Below are 21,340 nucleotides of genomic sequence, written 5' to 3'. Positions count from 1 at the left end.
TTCTCCCCCCTAACTTTGATTTGATCAGGCCAAATCTGAAATGATGTGTGAAAGTAATGATATTTTGTAATTAAATCTCTGGTGATGGCGCCTCTAATTTGTGGTACATGCATTGTTCATAAGGAAAAAGGCATCAATTCATTTTCTGACTGGCTACTCCAGGGACTCGTAATTAGACCCAGTTCATCTCTTGCTGCCTTGCATATTAAAGAGCTACTGAAACGCAAAGGGAATTTGGGAAAGGGTTTTTTTTTTTTAAACCTTCTAATAATGTTAGCTCAATTAGAAACTCAGAAATTAAAAAAAAAAAAAAGAAAGTTCTGGATCATCCAGAAAACAGAGGCTGAATTTTTAGCAAGCTGGCCAGGTCAGGGTGTTCACTGACCCACTGTGAGACCAGGGATCAGTTTTCCCTATTCCCTGTGAAATTGCGGTATTTTTGGTAGGATTTGTGGAAGAAAACCACACTACATGAGGCACAATCCTGTCTTAAGATGCTGCTTTTCTGCTCGGTCTCCAAAATGAAAGGGAGAAAACTTTGGCTCGCTACGATTTGAAGCAGATCAAGGAAACACCTCGGAGAGCACGCTGCTGGGGGCAGGGAGATGAGCGAGCAGGCACACAGGTTGTTCTGCGGGATCAGTGCTATAAATGCTTGTTTACATTCTGCACTATTGTACATTCACAGAATTTGCTGGGAGATATTTTTTTTTTTAAACTGAGTCTTGGAAGGAATACAGTCAGTTCTGTCGTATTTACCAAATAACATAATAAAAGCAAATTCAGAAGGTACCGGCAATTACAAGCACCAACCCCCAAAGATTCCCCAAGCTTCCCACTTACAGCAGCCTGAGAAACTACATTCCCATCCCACAAGGATTTAAGAACAAGTTCTCCCACTGAACTATTATAAAGTTGAATTCTCAAAAGCACTTGTGTCCTGATCACCCAGAAAAAAAAAAAAAGTCACTTGGGTCACAAGTATTTTGGTCGCGACTTTTTAACACTTAAAATAGATTAACCTTGTTGGTGTTTGCTTCCAAAGGGGAAGTTGCTTCAATTTAAGAATCAAATGCTTTAGTGCAAAAATGCCAAACCCAGACACTGACATTTTCAATGCTTTTCTTCCCCTTCAGTCACTTGTCAAAGGAAAATGATTTCTGGGGGGAGTTTGGCAATTATTGACAGCAACTTGCTGACTGCAGGTGACCTATTGGGGCCATGCCCGCTGCTGCAAGCCCCTTGTGCTGGTGGCACCCGGCTGCTCGACGCACGCCAAGAAGCACCACAACAGCCATTTCGGGCATGGTACATCCCTGCCACGCCGACTTCGTGGTTCCTCGTGCCGCCGGATCCAGACTATTAATCAGAGAACTTCTTGCTTAAGCAAAACAACGGAAAAGCAGCAAGCAGGGCAATAAATATCTCTGATGAGACGTGGGGTGATACGCGCTGCCCACCCCAGCAGGAAGGCCCTACCTGGCAATGCCTCTGCGCTCTTCATCTGGCTGAGTTGGGCAGAACTGAGCAATTACGGCAGAGCGCATACGCTTTAAGAGGTATTTTCAGTAAGTTCCTCTGCTTTTAACAGGGGAACCCATCCTTCCAGCCTCACATACAGCCAGGTTGGTGTCGTGCCGCTGTGCTTCAGCAGGGTCTCCCAGGCCAGACCCCAGCTCCCAGGATGAGTTGCCCTTTCCTTTTTTCACTGGAGCAGCAAGAAAGCACTGACCAGGCAGCAAACGGGAAATCCAGTTCCTGCACAGATGGAAGGCGAAGAAAATCACCACCCCGACCTGACACCATACGATTTCTGCCCTCTGGGCCAGAGCTGCCATCACGCAGAGGACATCCCCACGCAGGTGCTGTGCTCAGACTCCGTAAGAGGCTGTCTCCATCCTGGCTGCGAGGCAGGGCAGCCAGAGCTGCCTCTCTGCATGCAGCAGCTGCTCTCGAGCCTTACCATAAGAAAGGTGCAGGGAAGCACAAGGTGCTGCGCGGGGCAGTGCCCTAACAGCCCGTCTGCTGCCCAATTTACGAGCACGCGAGAGCCTCGCAATCCCTGCCAGACCGAGCTCAGCCCTTACTGGGCTGCCCTGCACCTTTGGAGACCAGGGCCACACCGAGGGCTTGCTAATGTGTTGGGCCATGGCAATCATTTCTAACAGGGAAGGTATCAACATTTCAAAACAGTTTAATTATTCTGAGAATGCTTAGCTATTAGCAAAGACAAGAGAGCTCAGGGCTATTTTTCAGCATTAATTTTCCATTTGAAATGAATTCCTTTTGGTTACACTTTTTAAATGTTTCTTTTAATTAGACGCAATTACTTCAGAAGAATTGCTTTTATTTCTAAGCCTGAGATCTCAATGATAAAGCTGTTAACTGGCCGAGCTGAATGCTGTGTATGGCTCATTTAGCTGGTACACTAAAGTATATTGAACTAGGAAATTATACAGTGAATCAGCTATTAATTCATTTTATGATCCTTTCACTCTAACATCGTGAATGAGATCTTCAGGGGGAAATTTAGTCACAATACATATAATTGTTCAACTATATATATGCCACTGGTTTACTGCTCTAAGGTTACAGGCACTGCAGGGCTGATCTGAGTGCAACTGTGCAAACAGCCCCGACTCCTGACAACGGGAGGACCTGCGCCAGGACCAGCCACGGACATGTCCCCTGCCAGCCTGGTGTCACCGCGATGCGTAAGACAGGTAGGAGCTGCTGGGGAGAACTGAGCATCAAAACCAAATGAACCAAAGGGCCAGACTGCTGCAAGCCACCTGAGAACTCTTAACGAGGTTTTCTCCAAGGAGCCCATTCGAATCAGGGCAGTTCCTCAGACCAAGCAGTGCTTGCATTGCACCTGTGATCCCAGGGGTGAGTTAAGCAGCTGCTACAACAGCAATTGATCCTGTGGAGGTGGGATGAAGCCTGACATTAAGGAGCACTGCTGTGGCCGCTGTCTTGTAGCACAGAATCCCCCCTCGTCCCCAGCTCCATACCCGCTGCAGCACCTCACACCGCAGCTTTGCCCCTTAATGGGTGTCTGCAAAGCTGATCCTGCCGCAGGGACATCAGGGCAAGGCAACGGGAGCACAGGAAGATGGGCTCTGACCCTTCGCCAGCTCCTCTGGGGCTCTCTGGGACATCCATGCCTGGGATGATGCTATTTGTGTTTGGGTCTAAAACCCCACCTGTAACACTGCTGATTTCCCAGACCACTAACAGACTGTTAAACTCATCCTCACAGCCCAAGAGGCTAAAGAAATCCGGTGGGCCAAAAAGCACACAAGGATTTGCACTTCAGCCCCAGCACTCCCTCCTTCAGGGAACACCACCACACAACCGGTGCAGGAACCAGGCTGGAGCCCCATACCCAGAAAATGATTTACCAGCACGTCGTGAGCATTGCAGTAGGGCTTGGATGCGCGTTAGGCAGTTGTACATACTGCAGAGTCACCATATGGATATCTTCGTAATTGAAAATGTAATGTAAACCTTGGCATCCAGGGCCTTCTGGAGAAATCATTGTGGAAATGTCATATAATTAATGAATTGCACCAGCTAGCAGGGGAAAAAGACATTTTAACCACAGGATCATGGGACTTTATTACTGTAGATGGACTAAATCTATATCTTTCGGCATAGATCAGTCCTGACAAAAGTGAGGTTGCCAACTGGCCAGGTTTGTTTTTACTAACTTAGCTCTCTTATTATTTTAATGAAGTCCAACTGATGCTGCAGAAAGGCCAATTTCTCCAAGTGCTGCCAATAAATTAAAATAAAGATGTTATGTATGAAGATTGGCAGGTGTCTCCCTGCAGATTTTATCAAGCTTCCAAGAAGTTCTCCGCTTCAGCAAGAGCCACGGCCAAGCTTTAGCTATGGAAGGCAGCAAGACAGTGGAGTTCAGAGCAATTAGCAGAACGGTAATTAGCACCAGCTCAGCACTTAACAGTGTAGATGTGCAGAGAGGTTCCCTTTGGACCACTGAGACGCAGGCCTAGGGCTTGTAGCAACACCTCAGGGCCGGCCTTAGGGCCTCTGTGTGAACATAGGACCTGTCCTCATGCCCTGGGGCTTTAGTCACACCCATCTGAATCCAGCCTCATTCAGACCCACAGTGCAACTGCAGCTAGAGTTTGTATGAAAGGCAGAATTTAGCAAGTCCCACTCCTTACGGGACCACAAGCCCACGAGAGCCTGCAAGCCCCAGGGGAAAGGCGGCACCGGAGCTGGGTTGCAGCCAGAAGCAATGCAGCTGAGGCTTTCTGGGTCTGGGAATTTGATGGCAAGCTGCCACTGCCACAGCCTTCGTGGGAGGAATCTGGTGGGTGAGTGCTCACTGCTGCAGTCTGGGCTCTCCCTAAGCACAAAGACTTTCTTCAAAGCCTCTACAAGAGACAGGAGAGCTCGCATCCTCCAAGGGAGCAGGCTGCTGTACCAGAGAGAAGAGATGAATGCCCTCCCTCCCCTGTGAGCACGGGACAGGCCAGATCCTCATGCAAGAGCTACGTGCTCTGTTGTCCCTCCCCGTACCACGGTGCCATTACATCCACATGTCCCTAGACCATCTTTGGAAACATCTCTTGGCAATCTTCCTGGGACAGCCTGCCTTCTCCATTCTCTGCTGTCCATACCAAGGGTGAAGAAAAAGCACATCCAGCTTTTATGCTATTGACACATGGTCCTGGTGTACGGGTGACACTTAGCAGCCTGAAAATATCCATGCTTAGGAAACAGCAGCTTGTCACATTGGTGCAAATAGGATAGAGCAGAGGCACACACACACAGGCTACAGGATGAGAATGCTGTGTACAGGACGAGGACCCTGAATCCAAACACTCACAGGTGCTCATAAATCCAGCGTCTGACCTGGGGAGTTAATCCAAATCTACTTCATCAGAACCTGTCCCAGAGGTGTTAAACCCATGTTGCAAAGCTGTTTAGGGGAAAAGAGAAGGGAACACAACTGAATTAGAGTCCCGCCCACCATCAGTTCTGTCTTGCATCTATTCAGTTCTAAGATTTTACATTTTTTATTGCTTAAAAGTGTTTGTTTAATCCATGGCGCAATAGTGTACAAAAATGTACTGTTCAGGAAGAGAAAATACCCAGGGTTATGGCAAGACTATGCATTAGTATACATTAATGACTTCAGTTAATTAGCCATATAAATTAATACTAATTGATAAATATAATTAAGGAAGGGCATCACATTAATGAAGAAGCTTTTTAGTATTGCCATTTCACATTTCCATAAACATAGCTGGAGACGAAAGTTTCAGTAAAATTCCTTGAAGGTTCAGAAGGGCTGTGCTCAAGCACTCCTGCCACCTCCTAAAATCCATCCCAGATGCATTTCTCCCTGAGCATCTTGCTTCACACTTTTTAGTTTCACCTGCACTTATTATTTATATGGCAAGCCTCAGAGGTTCAGTTAGAAGGCCAGCCTGCATCGTGCCCAGCAGAAGCTGCCCAACCTGTGCCTGACCTGTACCCACCAACGGGATGTGCTCAAGGGGATGCCCAAGCCATTCAGGCAAAATTCTGCTGCAGCCTGGCCCAACCCCTTACAAACCCCTGCAGCGTCCCAGCTGGAGATGTGCACACACTTGTGCATGGGGAGAACTGGTGAGCACACCCGTGGCACCCCACGTCATCTCCATTGACACCTTCCCAGTTCATGGTGTCGCTTGACTTCATATCAAGCGGAGGATGGATATCATTTTTTAAAAGAGAACTAAAACATCCCCCCGTTCTCTGAAGGCAAAGGTGAACAGCCCATTGAAACAGACCTGTTGTCCTTTCTTGTACTCCTACCACCCAGAACCACACAGCAACAAAAAGATATGATTCAGTAAAGTTATTGAGTGCCAGACCTTCACATTTGTCTTCCAGTGACTCTTAAGTCTTCCTTTTCTCTATCGAGTTCCATCTCATTGACTTCCTATAAACACTAATACAGAGCCAGGGGCCCACGGACATGCCTGGAATACAACGCACACCGCACAGGCACGGCCCTTGTGGCTGGGCTCAGAAACCCAGAGAGCGAGCTGATGGGATGCAGCTAGCAGAGCACTCAGGAACAGGAGCCTCCTCCTTTGCCCCTAACAAAACCCCAAAATGTAGTTTTTTTTTTTTTAAACTTCTGATCATAATTTCTAGGTGACTTTTCACCTTTTGTAATTTTCCCTTTCCTTATGTTCTTGAAGGTGAAATCCCCACATTTTCACAAAACTTCTGGAAGTGACCAAATCCTCTGCCCCACACCGGCCAGACAATGAAACCACCACGTAAGACGACTGCACAACAGAGACCCTGTTAATGCTCAACCACGTGCGGCATTCAAAGCGTGCCTCTAATTAATCACCAGTTAGCTGTCTTCCTCATGCGGCATCTTCCATCTTGTTTGGGACACAATGAGCTTCCTCCCCCTTTGTAGTCCTACACGCTCCTCTTCCTGTTGGGCTTGATGACTGCCGGCCTCCTCGTGGGCTCCCCTCCCATGCCAGCCTCCCACCCAGACATCCTCCCGTTCAAACATTAACCCAGGGCGCTGAAAGGCTTTGCTGACTGCTCCATAAACAAGTGAGACAACTGCCATGCAGCTACCGGCCTGCCACAGCGCCTACTGCTCCGTAATATTTGCTGCAGGAAACCTCCCTGTGGCTCATCTTCCTGCAGGCAGCCTGGGAGTCGCTGCCCCCCGCCATCCCTCGAGCCCATCAGTTTGGGGATTTGTGCTTTAATATTCTTTTAAGTGTGGTGTTCCTGATGGACCGTGGGAGAGGTCCGATGCAGGATAACTCCTTGGCTTGTGCAGCACGCAGGCTGAGAAGCATAAACCTCCCTCCTCCTCTGTACCTGCAGCTTATTGCTTCGCGTAGCTTGCAAGAAGCTGAAACTCAGGCTGGCCCAGAAACACTGAAACCCAGAACTCATACACGACCAAACCGAACCCCTTAGAAAGGTTAACCACAGGCCTCTAGTTAAACCTCCTTTGAGATGTGGTTAGGAGGTAGAGTCCAGGATGGGCATGACCAAGGTGAATTTGGGGACTTGCCTGCCATCCAAAAAAGCTCAGCTGAACTTCCCAATCCCTTGACCCCCAGCCACCAGGTTGCACCAGGGCCTTATGCCTCCAAGAGCAGGCTCAGGCACTGCTGGGCCCAGACCTCCCCACCAGCACCGTCTGAGCCCGGTGCTGAGCCAAACAGCAGCCCGGCGGGGAAGCAGCGCTGCTACCTGCGATTTTTCACGCCTTCACAACCCACACCAGCTCCCACGCTCTCCTCTGCTTTCCAGACGCTCTTTGTGGGATAAAAAAGAATGTGATAAAGCATCTGATGATGCAGGTGGTACCATCTGCTCCCTCACCAGCTGCTGCTGCCACTTAACCATCTTTTTCTATCAAATATTGGAGAACCAAGGCGACCACGTAGGAAGCAGCTTTCAGGGTAGCCCCAGTATAGGAGAGCACTTCTCTTGTTAGGAACTCCTGGTCCTAGAGCCATCAACAGCCATCCCTTTCCTATGAGGGAAGTCCTGGGTGTGATCTAAAACTCGACACCAAAGAAATTTAACTAGTTTCCAGAGTCTCCAGCATGGCTCTACCAATAGGTTTGTTTCAGAGCTGAACACCAGGCTCCTGGTGCAGAGCACAGAGCTCTGTGCAATCCAGGGACCAGAGGAAATCAGGATTGCTCCACATGCAAGGCTGCGAGACTGGTGCATGTCTTAGGAGCATGCAGCCTACCAACAGAGGTAGCTGCAGAGGCTGCATGCAAGAGGAGGGCTGCAGCACCGTGGTTTTGCAGAATACAGCTGTGACTACGCTGCTAGATGAGAAGGGTCCGACCCCAGGCTCCACACTGTGCTCCCTCCCATCCTTGTAACATGCACTTAAGTGCTCAGACAGACAAAACCCTGCAGCATCCAGCGAAAGCCTGGGCACACTTAACTACAGCCTCCTTGAGTAGTGTTAAGACACTGTGTTAGTGAAGGTCACATCCAGCTGGAGGCATATCCCTCACTCCGCTGTGATAGAAATGGCTCCAGCCAGCCCGCTTCAGAAAGCATCCTCAGCTATTTCAGTTTGCTCTACACGATGGCTCAGTGGCACGGTCCTTCTGCAGAAGTTAGTCACACCGTTCTCAACACTTGAATTTGTCATTGCAACGCAGTCTGATTTTGGTGTCAGATTTACTATGAAAAAACAAGAAATTGAAAATGCAAGCTAACTAAAAACATTAAAACAGACAGTAAACCCAAGTCCTAAGATTTAGGAGTCCAATAACATCACCGCACAGTTACTAAAAAAAATCTGTGGTACCCTCAAGTGCAGAAACTGAAATGGGTCTTGGGCTTTTGCTGCCTGTGTACCCAGGGTGTTTCAGATCAGCTGTCAGATCAGGACAGGACTGGGTGGTGCAGTGGTGAATCATTGTTCAGGTAAGATACTGGATACTGATGATATCATGAGTCATTTGGTGGATATTTCAAACCAACCTGTTTTAAGAGCACACAGAAAAATTCCTCAGTAGAACAGCAGTGGCTGGGCTGCACCAGGACACGCTCATGGGACAGTCATGTATCTTCCTCTGTTCAGCAAATGGAGGAAAACCAACTGTTTCCCCTCCTTGTTTGCATTTTTATCTTCCTTTAAAAACAGCATAGCTTCCACCTCACCTCTGCCAGCATCTGTTTTGCTGTCTCCTTCCCAGATGTGCTGGAAAAGGGAGCTGAACTGCAGAGTGGTTAAACCTCACAATTAAGGTTGAGCAAGCTTGCCATCCAGATTTCAAACACACAAGCATCTACCAAAAAACGTGCTCTGTTAATGCGTTCGCTCAAAAACTGAACCAAAATATCTGGTAGGCTCGGAGAAAGGCTAGACGCTGCTCATGATAATTCACATTTTGGTTATTGGTTCCAAACACCAGTGCTTGAAAGGCTGCTGTAAGAGGACATGAGAGCAGCTTACACCGATCACCGTGTCACCAGCACCTCATTGCCAACAGCGCTGAGCAGGAGTAGCTCCGAACACCATGAAGTCGGAGATCCTTCCAGACTACCTCTGCAGCCTGGGGACTCCCAGAGGCAGAAGGAATCATTTCAATGATCATTGCTGGGCTTTTCTCCCGTGCATTTGTCTCCTTGCACTCAAAAGCCTCCCAACCTGCCGCTGTGGTTGAGGAGCTGGGATGGTCTTGCTGAAATCCCACGAGGGTTGCTTTGCAGGAGCAGGGTGGTGCCAGGGAGAAGCGCTGCGCTCGCTGGGATGAGCAGCATTGCTCTGACAGTTAATCCTGCCCTCCTCGCCAACAGTAAAACTCAGGGTTAAGACAGATCAATGGACAGCGTGTTTTATCTTTCTTTTAACAAACACCCCAACCAAAGGTAAAAGATCAGTTACATCTCCAGGCTAGAAAAATCGCCTTCGCTTTAAAACAAAGCCACAAAATTGTAAGTCACTGCTGAATTTTATGTTCAAAGTCTTTTCTGTGAGAGGCGAAGTGTAACTAGATAAAAGTGAATAACCAGACAAATGCCTTTCCTCTCCCCTCACTGCCAGGCTGTCCCCTGGCAGGCTGGCTTGTTGGAGGGCTGCCTCTCCGGTGGTGCCAGGCTGGCTTCTGGGGAGACAGCTTGCGAATGATCATTTTTAAAACCTCCTATTCCTCTGCTCATGCAGGGGGAAGCGGATGTCAGATGAGCCCACACGCTTAGGGAGATCGAGGTCTCAGCTCGCCCCTTGTCACCGTAACACCAAAAGCCAGCACGCACAGAGCACCAGGACCATATCCTGCTCCCCTGCCACCAGAACACGCTCAGAGCCCCACCACGCCGGTGGTCCCATGCCCAGGACCACACTTACAGCTCCCTCTGTGTCTCAGACAGCCTCGCTGCCCCTGAGAGGCAGCTGAGCAAGCAGCACCAGACATCCCATATGCAGAGCCATTGGAGACTACTCCAGGTTAGAAAGTCTTGGTCCCCCTCGTTGCAGATTAGTGCATCGACCTGCAGATCTGCCTGACCCCAAAGCCCTGTCACACCCGCAGGGTGTGCCTTTGGCATCCAAACATCTTCAGGGTCTACCCGCCAATCATTTTCCAAAAGCAAGGAGACATTCTTCAGTGGTGCCAACCCCCTCCTCAGGAGGAGGGCAGGGGAAGGACAGTACCTGGATTTATCACCTCTCGCAAACAGCTGCCAAATTCATCACTCAGGAGTTTGCCTGGGATATATTATTTAATAATATCTAGAAAATGCATTAAAAATGCAGGGTCTTCTCCTTGCCAGGTGATTTTAATGTTATTGATTATTCTCTAAATCACTTATTGTGAGTTTGCTCTGACGCATTTAGCTTTTGGGCAGAGGAACCCGCAGCAGCTTCTCGCACTTTGTATCCCCAATCTTTGCTTCAGCGCTTTGCAGCCGGCATACCCAAAATCCAGCAGGTAACACCACCACGCACCGTGCCGCACGCTGCCCCGTGAGATGTGCCCTCCTAGCATCCTCGCCTGACCGGGCACAGAGCTTCATGGCTCATCTGTTTTGACTGGGGAGGCAAACTGCAAGGCCAGCACTGACGCAACAGTCCCGCCATTGTCCAGCCACCCGCGCTTTCTCTCCCCCCTTTCCCCAAACAGCGACTCCCTCCCGCTGCCTGCCCACGCAGGGCCTCCAGCCTGCTGTTCTTTACATATGCTCCTGGGCATCTCCATCCTGCCTGGTCGATGATTAACTTGTGGAGCTGCAGTTGTCAGCGCCGTGAGTTACGGCTGTCTCGTAGCCGGTAAGCAGGGGACGAGGAGAATGCTTTCACCCAGCAGCTTTCGATCAGCTCGGAGAAAGAAATGCTCACGCCTCAAAACAGGGCAAAATGCTGTGGGTTTATAAAGAAAAAGCCCAATGAACACTTCCCCCTAAGTTTAAGGTCCAAGAATCAAAGCCGGCTCTGGAAAAGCCTGAAGCAAAAAGCCCTGTTACGGCCATTCATATCCCCAGGTCACCAGGGGATGGGACTGCCTGCACCGACTTGCATGCTCTGCTTATATGCCATGGGGGCCTGGAGGTCCCATGGAAGCCAGTTCCCAGCACTGAGGAACTTGGTGACACTTTCTGCTGGTGCTGCTTAGCCAAGTTAATGGCAGGGACAGGCTCTTCCAGCACCAAGGGATTGCACTGTCAGCACAATTTACTCACAGTGGTGGGGCTAAAGAAGAGCCTGAGAGCACCTCCAGTGCCCCTGCTTTTGGGGTCTTCAGCATTTTGGGGAATGCTTTAGCTGCCCCAGCACGAGACCATGGGAATAACCTCAGCCCCCTGCTCAGAGGACGGGCCAGCTTCTCCCAGGAACAAAATCTCCTCTGGCATTTTGCGTCCTCTCCCCAACCCAGAATTTCGCTCCAGGCCTGGGAACCAAAGTGAGAAGCAACCCAAAGCAAACATTGCAGAGTCAGAGAAGGGGCTGAGGTGGATGTGAATCTGCAGAGCTCCTGGAGCTGGAGCTTTCTTGCTTCATAAGAACCAGCTCACCCATTATCTTGAGCTGATTCACTCTCCTCTGCACATCCCCTATCTCTGCTCATCTAGAAGCTATTGCCTCTCAGAAGCCTCCAGAGAAAAGCGTTAGACAAAACTTTAGATTTATCCTGAGAGATAATCTTCAGGAACATTTTTTTAATCCCTAGAGCACTTTGCAACACAGCATGAGCGCTATACTGCTGTACATTTGGAGGCACAGGAATGGCAGGGCAAGGAGGGTTGGCCACTTGGGAAGGTCTACAGGTTATTTCAGTCTCATGCACGGCTGTTAGGCCAGCACTGGTGAGGTCTGCACATTCAAGGGGTACAGAGCAATACTACAAATCAGCAATGCTTTCAGCCCAGAGCAGCATTTTGTCCTTATACATTCAGCATTTCTTCTGTCTGGGGTAAGTGAACCTGCTGAGTACCAGCGGCTGTTTCAGGAGATACCACGGATCCCGCCCCGCAGCACCATACAACGGGGACACACTTCGTATAACAACCCTGGAAAACCGCTTCCCTGGCTTTTGTGCAAGAGGCCAAACTGCAGCCAAGCGATGGGAAAGAACCTCCTGCAGTAAACACTTGCCAGCTCAATTGCCGTGCGCTGATCTCTGTGGCACAGGACCTGCACCCATCCCTGGGAGCAGCTGCCCTGGGAAGCCACCCAGGGGTCAGGGCAGCGGGGAGTTCATCCCATCCGTACGCCTGCCTGCGGGCCGGGGCACTGAACAGATCTCGGGTCAATGGGAGCTGCAGGGATCCTCTGCTTCTGGGGGAAAAACATGCAGGCTAAAAGCAACTTCAAAACCACGTTTAACCTGAACTCTTATCTTTTATCCCTTTAAATATCCAAGCGGCTACTTTTGCAAGCATGAAGCCTGGACTCCAGCTACATTTATTTCCCTCTTTCATCCCAGCTGCAGCTCCTCAGAATTTATCTCTATGGTTAACTTCCCCTTTCATAATATTAGCACAGTTGAAGCACTTGCTTTCCTGTTGCAGGCAGTGATTATATAGCAAATTAACCACAAGCTGTTCAGTCCAAGTCCAGCAGTTGGAAAGATGCTCCTCTGAGTAATGGTTTGTGTAGTTGATGCTTTCATCTGTAATTTGCATTTGTAATAAATGCAGAAATAAAAAATGGGGCCCGTATTTTAAAAAATAGCCTGGGATGGCAGGGGCAGGCAGGCAAGGCAACTGGGGTGGGGGAGACCCCTTGGGAGCTCGTAGGGCTGTGTCGCAGGGTGCCACAGCATCTCCTGGCCAGGGAGGGGGAACCCACGCACACGCCTCTGCCGCCTGTATTTGTAACTGCCACACAAACCATGGCTTCCTGCCCAGATGGATTTTACACAAGAGGCACAAAAAAATTAAAGCAGAAGCTAGCAGTTCGGTATCAGCCATTCCCACCAGCAGGATGAGCCGTGCACTTGTGCGCCCACCCAGTGATGCAGGGCCACACCAGGCAGCCCAGCAGGCTGGCAAAGCCTTTTCCCTAGCAGGGCAAGACCCCAGCAACACCTGGAGAGGAACCAGGAGCTATGAGATGCCCACCAGGCTTCCCAAGCCCTGCTGACACATCACCCTGTGCTCTGCCTGCCCTGGGGGGACCTGACCCAGGGTGGCCACATCCAACACCAGTGCTCAGAGCAGCGCAGGGCCAGGCAAAAGTGCGGCTGCAGCTGAAAAACACCCACATCCATCAGGGAGAGACTCCACTGGGATATTTATCCACCGGTTGGCAGAGGAGATGCAAAAGTGCTCCTGACCACCAGAAAACCCCACACCCAATGGGAGGCAGCAGCTGCCCCCTGCATCCCTCCCTCACAGCTCTAACAGGAGCATCTGCTCTCTCCAGACAGGCTCCAGAGATGGCTGGTGGGGAAACCAGCCCACCCTGCACACCAGCTTCATGCCCCCTGCCTGTATTTATGACTTGTAGCAGCCGTGCCCTGCATTACCTACCCTGGGGCACTGCTCACTGCCTTTGGGAAAGGCAGCCCCTGCTAGGCCAAGATGGTTACAGCCTCACAGGAAGGCCTCCAACCCACCCATAAAACCCCAAGTCTGGGGACAGAGCCATGATCTCTCAGCTACGGACGGAAGGGAGAGAGCAGGCAGAGGACCTCCCCCCCACGGAGGGCAGCAGGCAGGCAGCCGCGAGCAGTTCCCCATTCCTGCACCATGCTCAGCCTGCACGGGTGTGCACAGCCCCGTGGTGGGATCGCCCCCACCGTTGGGGCAGACATGGGCATGCAGCTCCTGGGCATCCACTGGGGTGGCTCCACTTCCCAGGAAGGACACAGTGGTGGAAAAAAAGGTGGCTGCCTTTGACTTTTGTTCTACAAAAGAGACCATCTCTCTACTTAATTAAATAAGGTGGGAAGGACAGGAAAGCTGGTTTCTTAGTATTTTGAAATGTAACTTGCTACAATAAGGAACCAACTGAGAAGCTTCCTAATAGTTTGGAGCCCAGCCTTTTAAAATTGATTTATCTGATGTCAGACCGACTTTATCTTTACTTCTGTGCAGCAGTGAGCACACCTTTCAGCACCATACCTGAATTATTATTTATGAATCGCATCTACACATTTTGTGGAGCTACTGAAAAATATATTAGCCTTCCTAGATGGGCAACCCCAGACAGACTGCTCTGTGCAGGACTGAAGCCTCCCTTGCTGCCTCTTCCCACCCGCACACATGCATGCCATCCGCACCAGCCTTCTTGCTGCATTCTGCATGGCTCCCCAGGAGTGCTGAGCTCTGATGCAGGAAGGCCCATGCAGAGTGATCGGAAGACCAGACATGGCCTGTTTGCTTTTCTTTGTGCACTTTCCACCTCTGTTCTAGGGTGTCTGGCCTGGTGAAGAAACATCTTCCTATGGTGATGCTGAAAAGCAGCCAGCACAGGGACATGCCCTGCTGTCTCCCCCCACCCAGCTGCAACAGGGTGGCTTGGGATGCTGAAATAGTTCATCTTTCTGGCTCCCTCCATGGGAAACATGCCAACCCTCAGGCACCAAAGGCCCTGTAGCTTTTAAGAACTTGCCCATCCCAACCTAGATGCAAGTGGCTGAACTGAGCCTCCAGCTGCAGAGAGCCCAGGCTGGGCAAAGCAGGTATCGGTGGGTAGGTAGGAGCCACAGCCTCGTGCAGTGGTTCTCCACCCAGATACCGCACCACTCGTGGTTCCATGATCCACTTCTCCACCAAGCTGCCACAGAAAGCACTCCTCCCTCCTGTTGCATAGCTTTTATAGGCCACACATGGGCAGGCACCACCCAGTGCTGGGGAACTCCCGCTTTACCTGTGGCCTCTACAAGAGTCTGCAACAACCACCACAGAGGTGCCTCTGCTGGGGGGACAGAGGGGACACAAGGAGGGAACTGTCCTAAGAGACCTCTGGGGGTACCCCTGAAGGAATAACAGTAAGAGATGGATGAACAGCATATGCACAGGAGGGAAGTTACACACACTGCACAGAGGGGAGAGGGGAAAGAGAAGATTGAATCTTCCTGGAGACCAGTGAGATTCTATAAACATAATCAAAATGTAATAGAAACTTTTTGGAAATGCTGTTAGAAGGAGAAAGCATCAATCTTCATGGAACTCCACTCAACAGGCTTTCTCCAGCTAATCAATCACGGTCAAGACATGGGCCGTCCCATCTGTCTGTGCAAGGGACCAGGAGGAGATTGCTAAGTGCCTGGGCTGGAGCTACCATCTCAGTACCAGGCAATTCATCATGCAGGAAGAGAAGGGGGGAGAACGGAGAGGAGGAAAATAATGTATAACACTAATAAAGTTTCTCCCCCCGCCTTCATTCCCAACCAATTTTTAGTAAAGGAGCCCAATCCAGAGGGGCTGCAAGCAGGGGGGCGGGAAGGGGGATGTGCACTGGGGAGGAATCTGGTTACAAGATGCACTCCAGTAAACAGAGACAAAAGCTGTCATCTGCATACTATCCCTCTGCAAAGCCCACACTCACCACCCCAGCTGCTGGCAGCTGCACAGCAGCCAGCCTGTACCCGCAGGACCCAGGTCCCTCTGGTCCAGGAGCAGGAGAGGGTGCTGGTGAGGACAGCAAAGCTCGGGAAACGCAGAGGAGAGCACGAGGGAGCTTCACCTGCTGGCACTGTGGGGAGAGGCCAAGCCGCTGCGTGCTGACAGCCTGACTTCTCCCTAGAAGCTCCCACTGCCATTTGGGAAGGGGGGCCTTGAAAATGGAATAACATGGAGCTTAAGGACTCAAAGCATGCAGCATCTGCAGCAGACACGGGATTTTCCACAGCACATTACACTCACATGTGTGCATGTAGGGCAGGGACCTGCACGCAGCAAGGAGGGAGTTTCACACTTCACTCAAATCCCCACTGACTTTCAGAGCTTTGGCATCTTCTCAGCCCACATAGGACAAATCCCTTCCCTCCCCAGCTGCTCATCACACTGGGTTCCAGCCCCCCTCATTTCCAGAGGCCACCAGCAGCAAGGAGCCCCAGCACCTGCCTTACAGCCAAGGACTCAAATCCACATTTGTGTGAAAAAGTACTATTTCCCCTGTTAAAGGATCCAGAAGTGATGCAATACAGCAGGACTCCCATTCCATCCATCCTTCCAAATCTTGACAATTTCTCTTTTCTACAGGATTTTTGATGTAGAGGACAAAGCCCCCAGTAGCATCCTTTGAGCCAACACTGGTGATTTTAGGCACTGCCTCTCCATGCACAACCCAGGTTTAACATGTTCTGTGCTACTATTTGCATCCAGTCCCACGGACTTCACAAAACTCCCCATGTCTGCTAACAAGTAATAAAATACAGCAGGGTTTCTCTAAGGACACAAGCAAGGTTCAGTTCAGACTCAAGCCCAACTCTTTTCCATTTCCAGTGCTTGTCACAGCACCTGAAAGAGCCCTGGAACGCACTAGACAACAGAACTACCCTGCAAAAAGGACTTTTTTTCCTCACTTAATTTATAAAAATAACCTTGCTACTTGCACTTTGGCTCTTGTAGAGATTCTTATGTGTTCAGTCCCAGGTAAATGGGAAACCAGAACAAATATGCTCATATTAACAGCTGAGATTAAAGGGCCATTTAAAATAGGAAGCCAATAAAGAATCATGACCTAACCATATATATATATTTTTTTTTTGCTGGCCTAAATTTAACCTAATGGATTGACTAGACACTGCAGGTGAAATTCAAAAAGCAACAGTAAGTAGGTGAGAGATTTACTCCTGGATATTTATCCATTCTTTCAGAACGATGAGAACCCCACAGCTTCCAGTAAACGTCAAAATTCTTCCCTTCCTCCACAGATAAAAATAGACTCCACTTAAAAATGCAGTGACACAGGATTTTAGCCTCTACTGTAAGTGTAAATATAGCAACAAATTAAGTAGACACATCCAGTAAATAACACTGACATCCCCGAAGGTGAAGTTGCTGGAAGTCTTTAAGCTGGTCTGTGACCAGGTGGCAAGAAAATGTGGTTTCACCATTACAGTGATTTCCTTCAGGGTATTAGCCTCATCCTGTGGTGCTGTTTGTCCTCTTCTTTCAGAGGTACCTTCTCCTCCCCTTCCCACTTTCCCCTCAAGGAAAGCACCAGACTAAAATTTGCAGGGGTTCCTTACTGTGAGAAGCCAGTACAAAACTTTGCTCAGGCTACAGCCACATCAACGGAGTTCATCAACAGCTCAAAAACATGAAGTTATTTAAAACTTCGCAATGCATCAATTGTCAGAAATTTAAACTACTAACACATGGGTTATAACCGCCTAATTTACTTCTAGATATACTTTTAAACATGCACATCCACTTGCTCCTTATGCCCTAACATGCTTGTAATCACAGCTAGTAACTCATTAACCTTTTACAGCCAGCTTTGAGTATAAGGCACAGCCCACCAAAAGCCAAAACAGAGGTCGCAGCCCGTGGAAGGGATCCGCTATTCTTTACTGAATGAGTTGTGGCTCCCAGGTTTTTCTTTTCCTCCACTCTCCCGCCAGAGGTTGAGAAGAGCCACCACCAGCACAACCTGCAGGAACTCAAGGAAGGGCCACACGAAAACCAGAGCTCCCAGCTCTCCCCCAGAGCTCTGATCCCAGTGGACCCCCAAACCTGGAGGTTTTCTTCTTTGACCCCAGAAAGCTTAGAACAAGTCTGAAAGAGAGAGGAACTGACTGACATGACTGTAAGTCACACTTAGACATCCTCACCCTATTTTTTCCACCTTACAGACAAGGAGAAGGGCCCAACACACCACAAAGACGAAACAACCACCAAGCACAGCACCTGTCCCAGGGATCCACCCTTCCTCCAGCTCCTCTCCAAGCAAACCAGCTGGTGGTGTGCCCTTAGCTCCTTTATATACCACCCTTCCTCCACCTGGAAAGGGCAAGGACAGGTTCAGGTGCCCCAGCAGCCCCAGGGGAGCCGGGGGCAGCTGCAGAGGGTGGGTGGCCGCAGGAGCGTTGCTTGCAGCTGAGCGTGGCCGCAAGCCTCAGCGTGGCCGCAGGCCTTAGCACACCCCAGCCCAGCCAGATCAGTGCGGGCAGCAGCGTCAGGCACAGGTTTTCTGCAATAAAATTCTTCTTTAGCTGATATACCGTTATTCTCCACCCGTAACCTTCCTCCCTAATTACCATGAATGTAAATGACCTCTGGTGTAAGGTTTATTGTAACGATAATTGAGATGTGGATTTTTAATAATAACCTCCTGGATTTTCCACTTGATTTCCTGATTTACTTTATATTTCCAGGAACGCACACAAAGGTCTGAGCTTGCCCTCTGTCAGGCAGTTTATGTAAAGCCTGGTCGTGACCTCCACTGCTTCTTCAGGCCACGGTCTCTTAAATTGTTAGATGCATCCGAGCTTCTGGATTTTTGAAGGGCCTCAGGGATTCAGGCAGTGGGTGCTGGCTCCCACTGACTGGCTGTGGGATGGGGATGGCTGAAGCCCTTTGGTCACTGTGGGCGTTTTACTTTTCATCGGGCATTTCACTTTTCACTTCAGCATGGGCAGACAAAGCTCAGACCCCAGCCCCGTGGCAAGAGAGCATCCAAATAATGACATAGGATAGTGGGGAAGGAGCTCAGTATTGAAAGCCAGGCAAGTTATTACATCATGGACAGCTTGGTAAAGAAAATATGTTGTGCAAATTGTTGGAGGAATTTAAATAAGGAAAATGTGCTCTCTGGAGCGAAAGTTTGGTCCCGAAGGTGACCTTAAAGGCGAGAGAGGGAGATCAGCTCCCACCCACTGGTCCAGTCCGAGCACCCCCACACGCAGACATCTCAAGTGAAGACTTGTCCTGGTTATTCAGGAAGCTAAACAGCCAACAAAATCCTGTCTTGCTTAAAGATTAGTCTGTTAATGTGGAACACCGTGTTCCTACATTATTTTTAATAGAGAAGCGTACACAAATAATTAATAAATGTTAACATGTCTCTGGGGCTTTCCCTTTTTTGCGTGTTTATTTTTGTGTTGTAAATGACATCCATTTTTCTCAACTCACAATAAATTGGCGGATGAGGAAAAGAGTCCAAAAGAAGAGCCATAATCCTCAAGGGGAAGAACAAGCTGTTGTTCCAATCAAGATGTATCCTGACAAATCAAGTTGGTGAAACCCATTAATTAGCACTTTTGGAAACAGTTGCAAAGTTAATTATTCTTCTTTCAGATGAAAGAAAGCTAATTTCTGGCATTTGCTTTGACAGTGACATGCGCTAACATTTTTAGAGTTGACATCCCTCAAGATAAATGATACTCTGAAGTGTGCATGCAAACATTTTGACTGGGAGCTGCTGTGGTGAGCTGACGGCACTGGCACCTCTTACTGCAAATATTTTGCATCTGCTGGGATCGTGATCAAAGTTTAGAGGCTAAGGAGGGAGGGAGAACTTCATTTCCAGCTTCAGGGAGGGTCTGGGTGACTCTGGCTTCAGACGGGAGACAGAAGCATTGCACAGGCTATTATTTTAGCTAGATGACCTCAATAGGGAATGAAAAGTTTTCCAGGTAACTGCGCGGGTGAAAAAGAAATCCATTTCTATGCTATTTTAATTGCTCTGCTCAATAATCATCTTTTGTTCATGTGTTGGTAGCAGCAGATGAAATAGATCTCCAAAAGGAAGTTCTTTCTTGATATGACCAGGTATTGGATGGTGTCAGTTTGTGCTTATTTGGAAAGGCAAGATTTGGGATGTGGAAGCTCGACAATGCTCTTATGCCAACCCCCGGTGTCATTTGGGATTTAGTCCCAACAGCTCATTCATAAATTAGGATGCTGCCTTGATCACACCTTGCTGGTACAAGGACAGAGAGGGGAAGTGGTTATCTATAAGCAGAAGTTGTTTAAACCTCCCTTTAGGAATGCATTTTCATTTAGGATTGTACCAGAACATACACTTCAAATCCCACTCCAATAAAATTAAAGTGCATGCCCAGATCCTGGCTCATCAATGTGTCTGGTAAATTCCTCTTGCAATTTTCAGGGCGCTACAGCTCCTCCTCTTTTCACTCCAGCCCTTATGTCACTGGCATGATTACACAACTGATCTGAGCTGAGTTGTAGGACCCAGGAACTGTTTTTTCAGTTTCAGTCCTGGCCTCTTGAAGTCTAAGGGGGCAGTGTGAGATTGGGAAGGAAAGCACCCCTAAAATGCAGAAATGAATTATGATGGAGCGGCACTGCTGGGAGAATGTGCCAGAGGGGAACACGCTGAAACAGAATGGTTATTTGGAGGATCCCAAGGTGACAAGCAGGAGAGCTAAATAACCAGTCCAAGAAGGCCAAGTCTTCCTGGTAAGTGATGGAAGACCTAATTGGTCTGGCTGCCTTCTGGAGGAGGACATCTCCTCCAGCGGGGGGAAGCTGGCCTGCACTGTGAAAGCAAAGGGGGCAGGTTAGGAAACACGGGGAAGCCCCACCTGCACTGCTGGGCACAGATTAAATCCCAGAAAAAACAAGAGAGCTCTTCAGCCAAACTTCTGAGGGCTACACATTTTTGTTCTGGGTTCCTCCACTGTGAAAAGGGGCTGTTTTAGAAACCTGCAGCTTGTTTGGCGAGATCCCCCAGAAATAACAATTGCAGGCAGGTACGTGAGGAAAGGACGTCATTGGTAGAAAAAAAGTATTTCATTTGCGTTTCAATCAGCACCTGGAGGGAAAAATGATCCAGGAAGGTGATCTAAAGGACTGCTTAGTTGGTACACGATTCACACGCAGCAGGGTGATGGAGAATGTGAAAACACTGGGTTCAGAGGTCTCAATCCAACGTGGGAGGCAAACAACACCTTTTCCCTCGGGGGAGCCAAAAAAATGACATGTGCGAGCATGCAAGTCCTTGCAGACAGGCTTGCCGCCCTGAGATAGCTCGGTAAGTACAAGACACAAGAAAAGAGAACATCTATATGTACAGAAGAATTGCTTCAAGCGGTTCTGCATGTTGCGAGGAGCAGGGAGGTGGCAGTCCTGAGCCGAGCCTGGGCTCCCCGGCAGAGCGTGGCTGCGCTCCTTCTTGCATATGCCTCGGTCGTACATAACACTTATAGCTTCACAAATTGCAGGGATTATTTTCTCTTAACTGCTAATGGTTTTAGAGACTGTAATTGGGGGTAGTGCTTGGTAATTTAGTGCCAGAGGGGAACGTACCTGGGCAGGAGACGAACTTTTTTTCTGTCTGTGTGCTCAGGCAAACGCAGTTACAGAAGGAATATGGCAAAGAGACAGTTCATTTACCAGCTCCTCACTTTTCTGTGCTGCATGGAAAGTATAACAGGTT

General features: G+C 49.2%; 1 long non-coding RNA gene across 1 annotated transcript; it reads right to left on the bottom strand.

Annotated features, from left to right (window-relative positions):
• Positions 1-7,132: 7,132 nt before the first annotated feature.
• On the bottom strand, positions 7,133-19,159 carry LOC308178666. Its single transcript, XR_013939886.1, has 2 exons — positions 17,460-19,159; positions 7,133-12,319 (listed from the first exon to the last, which is right to left on the bottom strand). It is a non-coding gene; the product is annotated as an uncharacterized lncRNA (long non-coding RNA).
• Positions 19,160-21,340: the final 2,181 nt, after the last annotated feature.

Source organism: Anser brachyrhynchus (genome assembly GCF_964034855.1).
Source record: "Anser brachyrhynchus genome assembly, chromosome: 16".
NCBI classification, from domain to species: domain Eukaryota; kingdom Metazoa; phylum Chordata; class Aves; order Anseriformes; family Anatidae; genus Anser; species Anser brachyrhynchus.
Note: the sequence above shows the minus strand (reverse complement) of the source record. Positions and strands in the feature narration are given on the sequence as shown.